Source organism: Gopherus evgoodei, chromosome 3 (assembly GCF_007399415.2).
Source record: "Gopherus evgoodei ecotype Sinaloan lineage chromosome 3, rGopEvg1_v1.p, whole genome shotgun sequence".
Taxonomy (NCBI): Eukaryota; Metazoa; Chordata; order Testudines; family Testudinidae; genus Gopherus; species Gopherus evgoodei.
This window is the reverse complement of record NC_044324.1, coordinates 158677180-158690358: the sequence shown is the minus strand read 5'-3', so window position 1 is coordinate 158690358 and position 13179 is coordinate 158677180. Positions and strand designations below refer to the sequence as shown.

At 38.9% G+C, this 13179-nt stretch overlaps 1 protein-coding gene and 1 pseudogene across 2 annotated transcripts in view; one reads left to right on the top strand and one right to left on the bottom strand.

Moving 5' to 3' along the window:
* The window catches only part of TTC27 (tetratricopeptide repeat domain 27), a 196778-nt gene that overhangs the window by 84293 nt on the left and 99306 nt on the right, over positions 1 to 13179 (bottom strand). The window lies entirely within an intron of this gene.
* LOC115649532 lies at positions 5781 to 5899 on the top strand (annotated as a pseudogene).

Here is a 13179-nt window from a genome sequence, read left to right as displayed (position 1 = left end):
TGCAAGTAGATGCCAATATAAATCTCTCAGTGAAAGGTATTTCAGCTACATCCAAGGTTCCCAAATGTGGGAATATAAACACAAACCCCACAACCCAAAATGATTAAGCAACTGAACATTCCTAAGTACACTTTCAGGCACTAAAATCTGGACAAGGGCAACACTTCATTTCATAGACTGCAACAGTAATTTGCAGACAAAACAATAAATAGACACGAATATATCTTCTTCAGTGGTATAAAACCATCTCTCTCCCTGTCAGTCAACTATTACTACTTTAGAAACAGCAATAGTTATGACTTCACCTAGGCCTAGACTGAGACTTTATGCGCTTGTCTTCACTACCGGGGTAGGTCGACTTAAGGCTTTATAGTTCTACCTGTGGCTAAAACCAGACATTAATACACATCACTATATTTTAAAATAATATACCTGGGAACAATAAAAAAATAAATCAAACTTGGAAAAAAAACCATGCATAACGTACTTTAATGTACTGTGCTTACTATAAATTAAGAAAACTGCTTAATAAAACAATTTCAGAAATAAATCTGCTCATTGAAAAAGAATCTTCACAAGAAGTCTTCATTATGTTCATTTTAGAAATTAAACACAGAAAAGAAAAAAATAAGGGGATCAGCTGTTGGAAGGACAGAAAAAATGGAAAGACCAACGAAGTTATGCAACTTTTTGTACACAAAATAGAACATTTTGAAATGGGAAAATTCACTGCTTCAGTTCTCCCCAGCAAAGAGAACTCTTCTCCAACCAACAAGGGACCTTGATAAATTTTTTCTTCCATATTTATAAAATGAAAAATAGAGTACTAATACAGCAGATAAACACATTCTCAGCAACAGACAATGTGGCACTTTGGTTTAGATTACACAGTATAAATAATGGATAAGATGATTTCCAGTCAGAAATAGTACAGCAATTACTATTTGGGAGTAGGGAAGACATGAGAACTAATAAAGCAGCAGCTTTCGGGAATGGAGCATACTAACGCAAGTAATCTTCCACAAGGCTAGCATACTTTGTATCAACCCCATTAAACAGGTCTAGGACTCCCACCTTGCCCCAAATAAACAACAAGCCCTCCTAGACATGCAAGAGACCAGGGCCGTCCTCAGCCATAGGCAGAACAGGCAGCCACCTAGGGTGCCACTAGGTCTCGGGACACCACTCTGCCGGGAACCTGGACAGACATACCTGGCAGGGGAGATATCATGATCATGGGAAGCAGTGGAGCATGTAAGAACAGGGCTGCTGGGTCCTAGAGAGAGCCAAATGCAGCACAGCCTGAGAGAGGGGACTGGCTGCTGAGGTCTCTGGGAAGAAGTGGGGGAAGGAACTCACCTGTGAGTGTGACTCTTTCCTCCTGCGTGAAGTGAGGCAGGCTCGGTGGCTCTGGCACCATTATCCTTTGTTGTCCACCATAATGTCCATTCTTCTCCCTTCTGCCCCACGGAGCACCTCCCTTTCTCCCTCCCCCACACGAAGCACCTCTCTCTCCCCCTCCCCTCTGTCAGGGATCGGTTGGATGAGGTGCTGGGAGGGGGCTGTCTGGCTGCCTGCTGAGGAATGAAAGTGAAAGTAACTCACTTCCTCGGCAGGCAGCCAGGATTGGAATGTCACACAGGGCTGGGCTGGGGATAGCAAGATAGCATGTGTGAAAAATCAGAACAGGGGGTTGGGGTAGGGTGAGCAGATGTCCCACTTTTACAGGGACAGCCCCAATTTTGGGGCCTTTTTCTTATATAGGTTCCTATTTTCCCCCATCCCCCGTCCTGATTTTTCACACTTGCTGTCTGGTCACGATAGGTGAGGGTAATTGGTGCCTATATAAGACAAAGCCCCAAATATCGGGACTGGACCTATAAAATCAGGACATCTGGTCACCCTAGCTGGGGAGCGTGTCTCTTCCCAGGGCTAGTAGTGATCCATCTCATCCGGAGGGAGCTGCACAGGGCAGGGTGAGCTGCTGTGGCTCCATGGGTGCCCCGTCCCTGAGGTCAGATGCTGTGATAACTTCACCATGGTCCATTGGCCTGGTGGTGGTGCCCACTGGCGTGTGATTGGACCTGAGGGTTTGCTGCTGCTGTTGCCATTCTGCACCCTAAGAGGTGGATTTTGGGGTCCTGCAGTTTTCCACCTATCTCCTCCTCTACTGCAGCTGTTGGACCAGCAGGCTAGGGGATGAGCCAAGCATGAAAGCAGTGCTGTGTTGCCATTTAGATTGTCATTTAACAAATTTGTTTGCCAAAAATGCTTGCTAACAATCCTGAATTAAATTTTAAATTTTTTTTTAAAAAATAATCAATATCTTAGCCAAAAACAGAAAATTAAGTTGTTCACAATTATTTGTGACAAGTTTGGCATGGGGAAGGGAGTGGGCCAGTTTTCATCAGAGAAACAAAAAATGTTGACTGACTTACCTATAGCCCTGTTACTGCTAAATAGAGCCCTCCAACAATTGTAATATGCTCATCTCCTTACTAGTGTATAGAGCAGGGGTCAGCAACTAATGGCACATGTGCAAAAGGTGGCATGTGAGCTGATTTTGGATGGCATGCAGTGGCGGGCTGAGCAGCACAGTCTACCACTGATGTGGGGTTCTGGCTGCTGCCCCATTGCCATCCGGGGTCCTGGCCGCCAGCTCCACTCAGCTCCCACTGCTGGCCTGGGGACCCCTATGGAACACCAGGCTGGCAGCGGGCTGAGTAGAGCGGCGGCTTAGACTCCAGCTGAGCCACTCAACCCGCTGTCAGCCTGGGGTTCCATTCACTCAGCTGATAGGCGGGCTGAGCAGGACTAAATTCAATGAAATAGGAAAACAAGAGCAACTAATGACAAAGTGCAAGAACCTAGACCAGTGGTCCCCAACCTTTTTCGCCTGGCAGGTGTCAGACAAAGGACCGTGGTGGCGGACAAGCATCCACTGAAATGCTGCCGAAATTCGGTGGCATTTCGGTGGCAACATCTCTGGATGACACTGCTTTCGGCGGCAAATGGTGTCACCCAGAGGCGTCAGCACCGAAATGCCGCCGAATTTCGGAGGCATTTCAGCAGATGCTCATCCTCTGGCCAGTACGCGGGTGCACTGAGAGGCCCCTGCAGGCACCATGGCACCCGCTGGCACCATGTTGGTGACCCCTGACCTAAAGAGCCTCCTGAAGCACAGTGATCATTTTGATTTAAATGGACTTGAACTGTATGAAGAATTAAGTTGTTGCCACATGCAAAATCGATGATGGAGATTGTACAGTTTATTCATACCAGCAAACTTGTTGACATATATCCTAATGTGTATACTGCCACTCGTATTCTACTGACAATTCCTGTAAACAGTAGCATCAGGAGAACGGAGTTTCTCAAAACTAAAGCTCTTTAAAAACTATCTCCGCTCTACAATGAGTCAAGAACACTTGACTGGTCTTGCTATTCTTTCAATTGAACAAGACATCATTTTTTCTTTGTCATACAATGACATTATTACTGATTTTGCAGCCAAAAAATCCAGAAAGATTGCTTTTAATTAAAAACAAATCCTTGTTTCAATACCTCTTAATATAAACTTCCAATAAAATGTTGATAAATTTTAAAAAATATATTATTTGCATCATTCTGTCAAATCAGAATTTTTTCTATAGTGCTACTTCTTTAGCACTCGTCCATCAGCATTACAGTGTGCTTAATTAAGTTAAACTGGTTTTAATAACATGCATGTGGCAAGTTTTCCAATAGTGTCAGCTTACGTTTGTGTTGCTAAAAGCAAGACAGGCACAGGGGCACCAGTATAATAATCCCGCCTATGGCACCATAAATCCTAAGGACGGCCCTGCAAGACACCCTCAGCCTCCCAGGAGCTCTTCTCCACATGGAGTGGTCTGGCTTCTTGACACCACTCCACTAAATGAACAGCAGCAGTTCCAGCAACCCTGCTCCTCCATCTTTTTAAGGAGATGTAGCATCTGTTCCATTCTACAATCTTGCGCTTCTCCTCCTAGAGAAGAATCAGGAGCAGCCTGAAGCAATTTTACCAGCCAGGGTGAAAAAAAGTTAATTGCTGCTCCAGCGGTCAGGCATACAAACAAAAAACACCTAACCGCCACTCGCCAAAAAACCCTGAGTGTCACAGAAGTATGGTGTTTTCTTGAAGTTGGTACCTAAGGCAACTGCCTTGCTCACACACCCCTAGAATCGTCCTGAAGAATAGTAGTGTCTAGGCTATTTTGTGCTTTCCTCCTCATCCCTTTTAAAAGAACAGGACATTTGGATCCTTAAGTAACTGGGAAACTTGAGGTTGTTCTGCTACTTTTTTCCTCTTGTGACCTCAAGTGAAAGAGCCACTTGTTCCCTGGTCCCACTCAGGCTACTTGCCCAGGCAAAATTTTTACTTTGAGAGGGTTTCTAAAGCTCTGCCATGTTAAATCACCAGACATAAAGCACTTCTTTTTTAAAAAATAAACCTCATATACAAATGAAGTAGAGCACTATCCCCATGAGTGACTAATTATGAAACTGTTTCACTAATTCATCCAGGTAATTTATACTGGAATACTATATCAACACAAACAAAAGCAAAGTGAAAACTTTTGTAAGTTATTCCACTTGTGGCAGAGAGGTATTTTCATGTTTGTAAAAAGAAATCAAGTCACACCATGACCTCTCTTTATAAGGCAGGCATTGTGTAAAAAAATTTTATATATATATATAGGTTAATAAGACCTGTGGGGGAGTATATGCTGGGCTCAAGTGAACAAAATTCTTGGTTATTTTTCAGCTGGGTAGCACACACACACCTGTTACTTCACTTCTGGTGGGTGTCATTTTTTACATCTACTGTACAGTTAATTTATTTTTAAGTGTCTCAGAAAGGGTCTTTCTACATTTTAGAAGCAAAAAAACAACTTGGAACATGATCCTGAGGACCAGAAGAAGAAAATGAAATTAGGGAAAATATGATTTGGTCTTAAAAGCACACTTTCAGAGAGGTCTAGACCCAAAATTTAAATCTGGTAAAAGATTTTATGAAACTTGATCATAAGTGTTTCCTTTAGAAGAAGCGTGGTTGCATTTATATATTCTGACACAGTATCTGTAACCCAAAACTGAAGTACTGATGTTGAAAGCAAAATTAACTAGAAACAGACATGAAAGACTAAATTCTTTTCATACAATGGAATGAATGAAGGCTAAAGGGAAACCACCAGCATTAATTGTGAAAAGTTCACTTAAAGAGCCTTTTGGCGTTAATGTAAAGTATTAGTAACAATGTATCTTGTTAAAAGTGGCCCAATCCTGCAACCAACTATGCACAAGTAAGTAGATACAGTGATCTCAACGCAACTACCTCATTTGCATTGTTACTCAAGCATATCTTTGCAAGATCTGGGCCTTGCTCCATAAACTGACACAGCGTCCCTCTAAGACATTAAAGACCTCTAAAATCCATTTAATGAGAAAACTGTTGAAGAGTTTAACTTAAAAGTTAAAACAGAGCTCCAAGTCTGCTTAGTTAAAAAGCAAATTTTTAAAGAAAAACCTGTCCAAAAAGAGTGGGAGGAATTTGCGGCACCTTGACTTTTCCACCTTCGTTAATAAGAACAAAAACATTTAGAAGCCAATAAAATCTGAGCTCTAGTTTAGTACTTGGCTGCCTTGGCCAAAATGACAGGCTTAGCCTGAAGGTTTATGGGCCTGATGCAGCGTGCACTGAAGTCAATGGAAAGACTTACAATGTTGACTACAGTCCTGTTTCTAGAGTTTCAGAGCCTATCTTTGAGAACTTTATATTAAATGGATTTTTGAAGAAGGGAAGTGGAAGAGGAGCTTGCTCCATCCACTCCATGCATCAACCTGGTATTTCAGTGTTTCCAGGAATGGTGCATTTCCCTCTGGGAAAATATTCTGGTTAAAATAAAGACAATTTTCTTGTGTTTTTGTCTTGTTTGTAATTTTAATATATTTCTCATTTATCTTGGGCTCCAGCCACTGAGCACTAAAAAATTAAGGACTGAAACCTTGAACTTGACTCAATATTCTATTGGAAGAGAGTTTCAGAGGACTGAGGCCAGGTTTGATAAAAGTGCATGTTATTGAGGAAATACATTGGCATATGCTAAACTAGTTGGAATAGCCTAGCAGTTGATGGATTCATGCATTAGTGTATTGCATTGCTGTTGTCCAGCTGGGAGGCGTTGAAGGCATGTGCAACTGAGGCACCTCATCATCCACCAAGATGGGATATAATCTCTTACTTTCTACTGTCTCTGGTTAGCTGTTACTCAAAACACTTATATAATTGCTTAGCTTCAGGGAGGAATCCAGGAGAACACCTAAGCAATGGACTGAATTCACCAGTTTTGGGTGTGTGCCCTTTAACCAAAGGAAACCATATTGTGGTTACAGCCTCCTCAAAGTGCTTATCTCTGACCACCAGCATTTTGCTAAGATTCAGCTTCAATCTGCTGTTCTTCATCCAGGGGCTGATTTCATCAAAGCAATGGGCCTCAATATTTAAATTGCTGGCACATGAGCCCATGACATCTTACCAACTCTCTGAGGCTGCATGTAGATGGTGAACTGGACAGCAGCACCCTCACAGCCAGGATCAAGGAGATAATATTCAGAATATAGAACCTTCTGACTGTGAAATGTTTTCCACTGATTTGCTAAGGCTTTTTGATATTCTTCATTTCAGCTGAAAGAAAATATCATAGCAGGGCATCAGCTCTGCTGTAGTTAAGCTTGACAAGGCTGCTCTAAAACCCACTTGCTCACTTGAAATTTGCCATGCTTTGCCGAGTTCTGGATACGGTTCGTGGTTCAAATTTGAGGTCATTTGAGCAAGGCTTTCCCTCCCCCCGAATTTTACATGATTAAGTTCTTATTTTTTGTGCACATGTGGGGCTCAAACTATGGTTCTGATTGTCCCCCAATTGATTTATTCAGTTACAATGTTGATCGCAGCTACTGTGCCATACCTACTTCCCCTTTGGGGAAGCGTTATTGGAAATGCTGTTTATTGAAAGACAAGTTTGGCTCTTTAGAATGGTACACAACAATCTAAACCACAAAAGAGATTGACACATGTATGTGCAGCAAGATTAGGTAAAGGATTTTAAAGGCAGTATATTGTCACAGGAATTAAGTGGCTCAATGGGACATGCACACTCTACCTTTGTAGACAGTGGAACTTTCAGAACACAAAGCAAGAACTGTACTGAACAGGAGAAATTTACACCTGCTTTATACACACACTTAGAAACACACACAGAAATATGATCACATCTGCTAAATTTTACAATCACTTCACCCTTATGCCCACTATGACAACTAATTCTATACTTTCACTTACTCATGATTAAACCCACAGTCCACTCATATCCCATCTCACTGCTGACAATCAACATGGCAAGACCACCCCTGTGCACTGCTACTAACACAACAACTCACAGAACTGAGTGCTGAAGTGAAGCATACTGGATCTCTCAAGGCACACATGCACACAGCAGTGAAACACCCAAACTGCTACACAAACAGTTTCAAATGCAAAATCCATCTGAGTGGTTGAATGAGAAGGATCAAAGATATATATCAGGGAGTCTTAGAGAAAGATTTAATTGTAACCACAAATTTGGTTTTGACAGCAGATTCCTGTCCTGTCCATAACACAGCAAGTCAGTTTATATTAACATTTTTTGTTCAGCTATTTTGTATGCGAACTTGTAAATCTCTGGTTTGACAAACAGAGGTTATTTACTGACTTTGGTTTAAAATACAACATAGACAAATGCCTATCTAGGCTGTATGTATCCTTCTTATTAAAATATATACAAAACAAAAAATCAAAACAGCACATCTCTCCACAGATAATCACCAGTCAACATAAACATTCTAATTAAAAAACTAACACCGTTCATATTCCATTTGCATTTTGAAGGATGGGCTCTTTTACTTATTATCAAGTTTCTATCACATCACTCTATTGTTCACCAAACTTTCGTTGGGCTGAAGGTACTAAGAAAGTCTAAAATAATTCATACAACTATACAGTATATTACCAAATATATTTTTAATAGAACACCATTAAGTTACACTAACTGTATTTAAGATTCTTTATAAACCCAACAAAAAGAGTGTTTGCCATTCCAGTTTATAGCACTGTTCTATTTAAGAGCAGAAAATCATTTAAACAGAGATTTAAATACAATCAAAATATTTTGTTGCTTAGCGACTAAAATTTTTGTGGAAAGTAATACATTAATTACAAGCACATCTGGCAATTCACAAGAAATCTATTAATTTTTAGCTCTACTTACATCAATAGCTTAATTTTACAGAATTATCCCAGTACATATCTTCAGCATTCTCATGGGTGATCCTATTTTTATTAAATCTTTCCAATAGCTAGCTTAGTTTAACAGTGTATGTATTTAGTGTTATGGAATTTGGCCATGGATTAACCAATTGTTTGTCATAGAACTTCAATTCTCTCTCTTTCGCAGGAAAGGGAGAGTTTAAACTTAAATCCAAACATGTTAAGGTATGAAAATGCACAATCTGGGCACCTATACAACCTTAACTCTGCCCTGCATTACTTTGCAACATTTATATGATTATGACTAAGTAGCTTTAATGTTTGTAGTCCTTCCAGACCAGATGAAACTGAATTAAAAGATACTTAACACTTTAACTATTCTCTCACTATGTTACACGTTTTAAAATAACTGTCACTCCTAAACTAATTAAGAGATTTACTCATAAATTCTCTGTTAATTCATTTGACAGTTAAAGAATAAGTGCTGTGACTTTGAGGAGGATACGCTGTATTTTTATACATAACTTACAAATGTAGAATTTTTTTACATAACCACTCAAAACCAAAACAATGTAAAACTTGAGAGCCTACAAATCAAAGCATGAAGAGGCATATACATGTTTAGCATATCTGGCACATAAAATACCTTGCAACACTGACTACAACAGTGCCATGCAAATACTTGTTCTCACTTTCAGGTGAGATTGTAAACAAGAAGTCGGCAGCATTATTTTCTGCAAATGTAAACAAATGTTTGTCTGAGCGACTGACTGAACAAGAAGTAGGACTGAGTGGACTTGTACGCGCTGAAGTTTTACATTGCATTAAAAAATAAAACAGTTTTTTTGGTACATAATTCTACATTTGTAAGTTCAACTTTTGTGATAAAGAGATTGTACTACAGTACACTAATATGACATATAGTATTTCCAAATAACTATTTGGGAATTTACACCACTCAATGTGGTACTTTGAGCACCTATTAATTCCTCATCCTCATAAGTACTGCACAAGGGATGCAGTTAATACTTCATTTCATGTATCAATATCAGAATGATACATACTAATATGAAAAAAATTGAGTATCTCTAAGGATTCGCCGTCTTGAACAGAAGTAAGCTGATTACTTACAGGAATAAGGTCACTTTGTGTATAAAACAATCTGAGTAGAAGTTGTAAACATCCATATTCACTAATCACATCTTATTTGCTATAAAACTTTCATATCTTCTACAGTTGTGAAGAAGATTATTCCAGTAGAATTTCACTGCATGTTATTCTAGATACACTATTACAAATTCTAATCCTATTCGGCATAGCTGACTTTCAACATTTAAGAGTGTTATCTCCTTGAAGAGATATACTATATAGGCATTGTAAATCCCCTCATATATTGAAAATTTAAATGCCCTGCAAATATAGCTGTTATAAGAATTATGTTTCTTATAAGGATAATTTAAAAGGACATAAGTGCAGTCTTGACAGAGAGAAGCAGTCTCTAGGCAGAAATGAAATTTGATGACTTGAAGAGATTCTGTCTCAGAGGTTTATAATCCATTTAAGAAAGACTAGACATGGAACGGCTTTTGCTCCAGCTTCTCTAGCACTCTCACAATTTTGAGACTATTTGGGCCTTAGTTTCCATCACATCCACTTTATGCAGAAAGTTTTGATTTTCATTGATCCCTTTGAGAACATAGCCTTGTACTCAGACAAATGGCTTCTCTACTGTGAGAAGTCCATCTCAGAAGAAGTTGCCTCCAATTTTCTATGGATGCAGTCAAGTCTCTTGCATGCTATTATGCCTTTTCCTTTACTCCCTAGATTTACTGTTCAGCAAACTGGTGATAGAAAGTTCTGTGATGTAGCACTGCCACTTCTCATTTACTGAAAGATAACTACGTACACACCCCTTAATAGTGAGCGTCAAGTACATCAGGTCCAGTTCAAAAAGATGAATCCCTAATACTACAGCATTTCTAAGCTGAGCCTTGTAGCACCTATAATGTACCGTGGTTGTGTTGTGTTAATATATTTATTTCTTCAGTACATTTCAGTACAGTTGCTACAGTTAGTACATTAGCTTTCCACATTAAAAAAAAAACAGGTTCTAAATCTTCATTTAGGGAACAAGTGAAAATCTTGTAGTGGTCAGTAGCCTCATCTCCTACTTGCTCCACATCTCACAGACAGAAGAATGCTGAACAGGGAGAAAACTGAAACAAACTGCAGACACTTTGCGTGTAGCTGTCAGAAGCTGCACTCAACACATCTGTTAATGTCTCACTTCCAGAAGCACTAAACTTAATTCAGATCTTAAAAGAAAAAAATTAAAATGATTTTGGATGATAACCCAATACTTCAGCTACAAATCTAGAAAATAAATTTTTAGTAGGGTATTAAAAGCAATTTGTTATTAAAAATTCCTATATTTTTCTATATTTTGTGCTTGTAGTACTTTTAGCAGAAAATTGACTGTACATTTTTTCACTTAGATTTAAACATTTTAGAAAAATACCCATAAATCTTTGCCGATAAAGCCTGCAAAGGGAATTAACTTTTGTATTGGAGCAACAGTATTAAAACACTATTTCTAGTGAAAAATTCATGATTTGTGTTGTGTGGTCAAAATGAATTACATTCCAGATATTTGTAACAGCACTCTCAGTTTTTAAAACCAGTGGCCCCAGAAACCTATGTGGTGAAGCTAACAGACCCTGAATGCGTCTCTCCCTCAGTTTACATTCCTTTCTCTGAAAATATAATTTAATATCTTTCCAGTAATCATTTAGTAAAAAAGGGATTCTTTCAGTATAATCAACTTGAATCAACTGATTCAAGGTGACTGTAGCTACTTTAGTTGATATTTCACAAAGAAAAATATATACACAGGGCAAGTGAAAAAACATCCAATTGCTCTACTACCCAAAATATCAGATTAGTATTCCAAGTTGCCTATTCATGTGACTCCTTCAATGTTATGTAGGAAAAAAGTGGCATTATCTTGGTTATGTCTTACATATTTTCTGGTCCCACTTAAATCAAAATTTTAACTGCCTCCTTTTGGACTTGAAATAAGGTAAAGAGTTCAGAAATACTGCACAAGAACTAATTCTGCAAGAGATACTGCCAGGTGTTGCTTTTTAAAACAGCTTAGTAGGTGTTTTTTTGATGTATGATCAGATGCTCTGCCAAGCCATAACTTTTTACAAAATTTCTGTTAAAAGGAGGAAAATATCCCCATTATCACTTCACTGGTGTCATTTTTCACATCTCTTCACATTGTTATTTGAACACTTGAATTGGAGCATTCAGTTAATTCACTATCTGTTTTAAAAAGCGTTGATTATTGTTCACCTGAAGTGACAGAGAAAAAAACAGAAATCTTAAAATTATCAGAATGACAGGGCAAGAGAGATTTACTCTCTTGAATTGGCTTGGGAGATCAGCACACGCAGCTAGTGCCATTTTCCACTATTAATCTAATATCCCATATATTTTTCAGTTGGTTTAGACCACACATTCAGTATGTCTTTTCCAGAGACTAGAGCTGCTCATTCAAGCATATGACAAGGGTTTATTTCAGTCCATAAAAACTAATCCTGGGAATGTACAACTAAAATAGCATTTCACCACAACAGGTGTTAGCTGAACATCAGCAGGGCTGGGTTTAAAGCTCTTAACCACAGCCATTAGAAATAACTCTTCTGGTGTTAAAATCAAGAGCAAGGCCAAGACACACACAGTGATCTGCACCAAGGGACAGTTTAATTAGAAAAGTATTCTTAAAATTTGCTTTGTCTAGTCTTGTCTAGTATCCTATGCACTAAAGTTATAACATTACGTAATTATAAAAATAGCTTACACTTTCGGTTTTAACTTGCCCATTTCAAATTTCAAAGTAATTTAAAAGTGAAACACATATTTGGGTTCTTTTACATTTTAATTCATGTGAAATAAGCTTATTCGAATAAGTTGTTTCACAATTAGCTACAGCTGGATATAATTGTACTAGAATTTTCACCTCAAAACAATAGTAAAAATTTTTTGTTGCATACACCCAGGTATTGCTTTTTCCCCGTTAGGATTTTATTACAAGTTTTCTCTCCTCCCTTTCTCCCCCAACCCATCAGTTACCACATCAGCAAGCATATTTTCCCAGCAGGAAAGTCAGAGCACTGTTCCAAATGTTTGCCTTTAACAGCTAATCGTACTGTTCCCTAAGCTATGTCTACACTTAAATGCTAAAATGGCACAGCTGTAGTGCTGCAGCTGCGCTGCCACAGGGCTTCAGTAGACACTTAATGTAGACACTTAATGCAGTGATAGGAAGAGTTCTCCCATTGCTGTAGTAAAACCACGTCCCCAATAGATGGTAGGCAGATCAACAGATGAATTCCTTCATCTACCAAGCACTGTCTTCACGGGATTTAGGTCAGTTTAACTAAGTCACTCAGGTGTGAGGATTTTTCATGCCCCCTGAGCAATATAGGTGGGGTCAATCTAATTTTCTGATGTAGAACAGTCCTTATACTAGGGCTTTGGCATAGTCCCAAATGATATCCCAAAGCCCTGTAGCTGTTGGACTGCACTCATCTAAAATAGAGATTTAAACTTCCTAAATATCTTTAATTACCCTTGAATCTGCAGGAGGCTGAATGCCTTCAGTTCCCACTGGATTTGAGAGAAACTGAAGTTATGCTAAGCATCCCCAAGAAGGTGCTAAGCATAATCAAGCTGTGTGACACTACAGGAGGTTAGAAGGAAAAACACTTTCCTCTCACAACATTTAGAAGGTATTCTATTACAATGTGTAAGACAGAAAAGGCTATTTTAAAAGTGTACTTTCCACT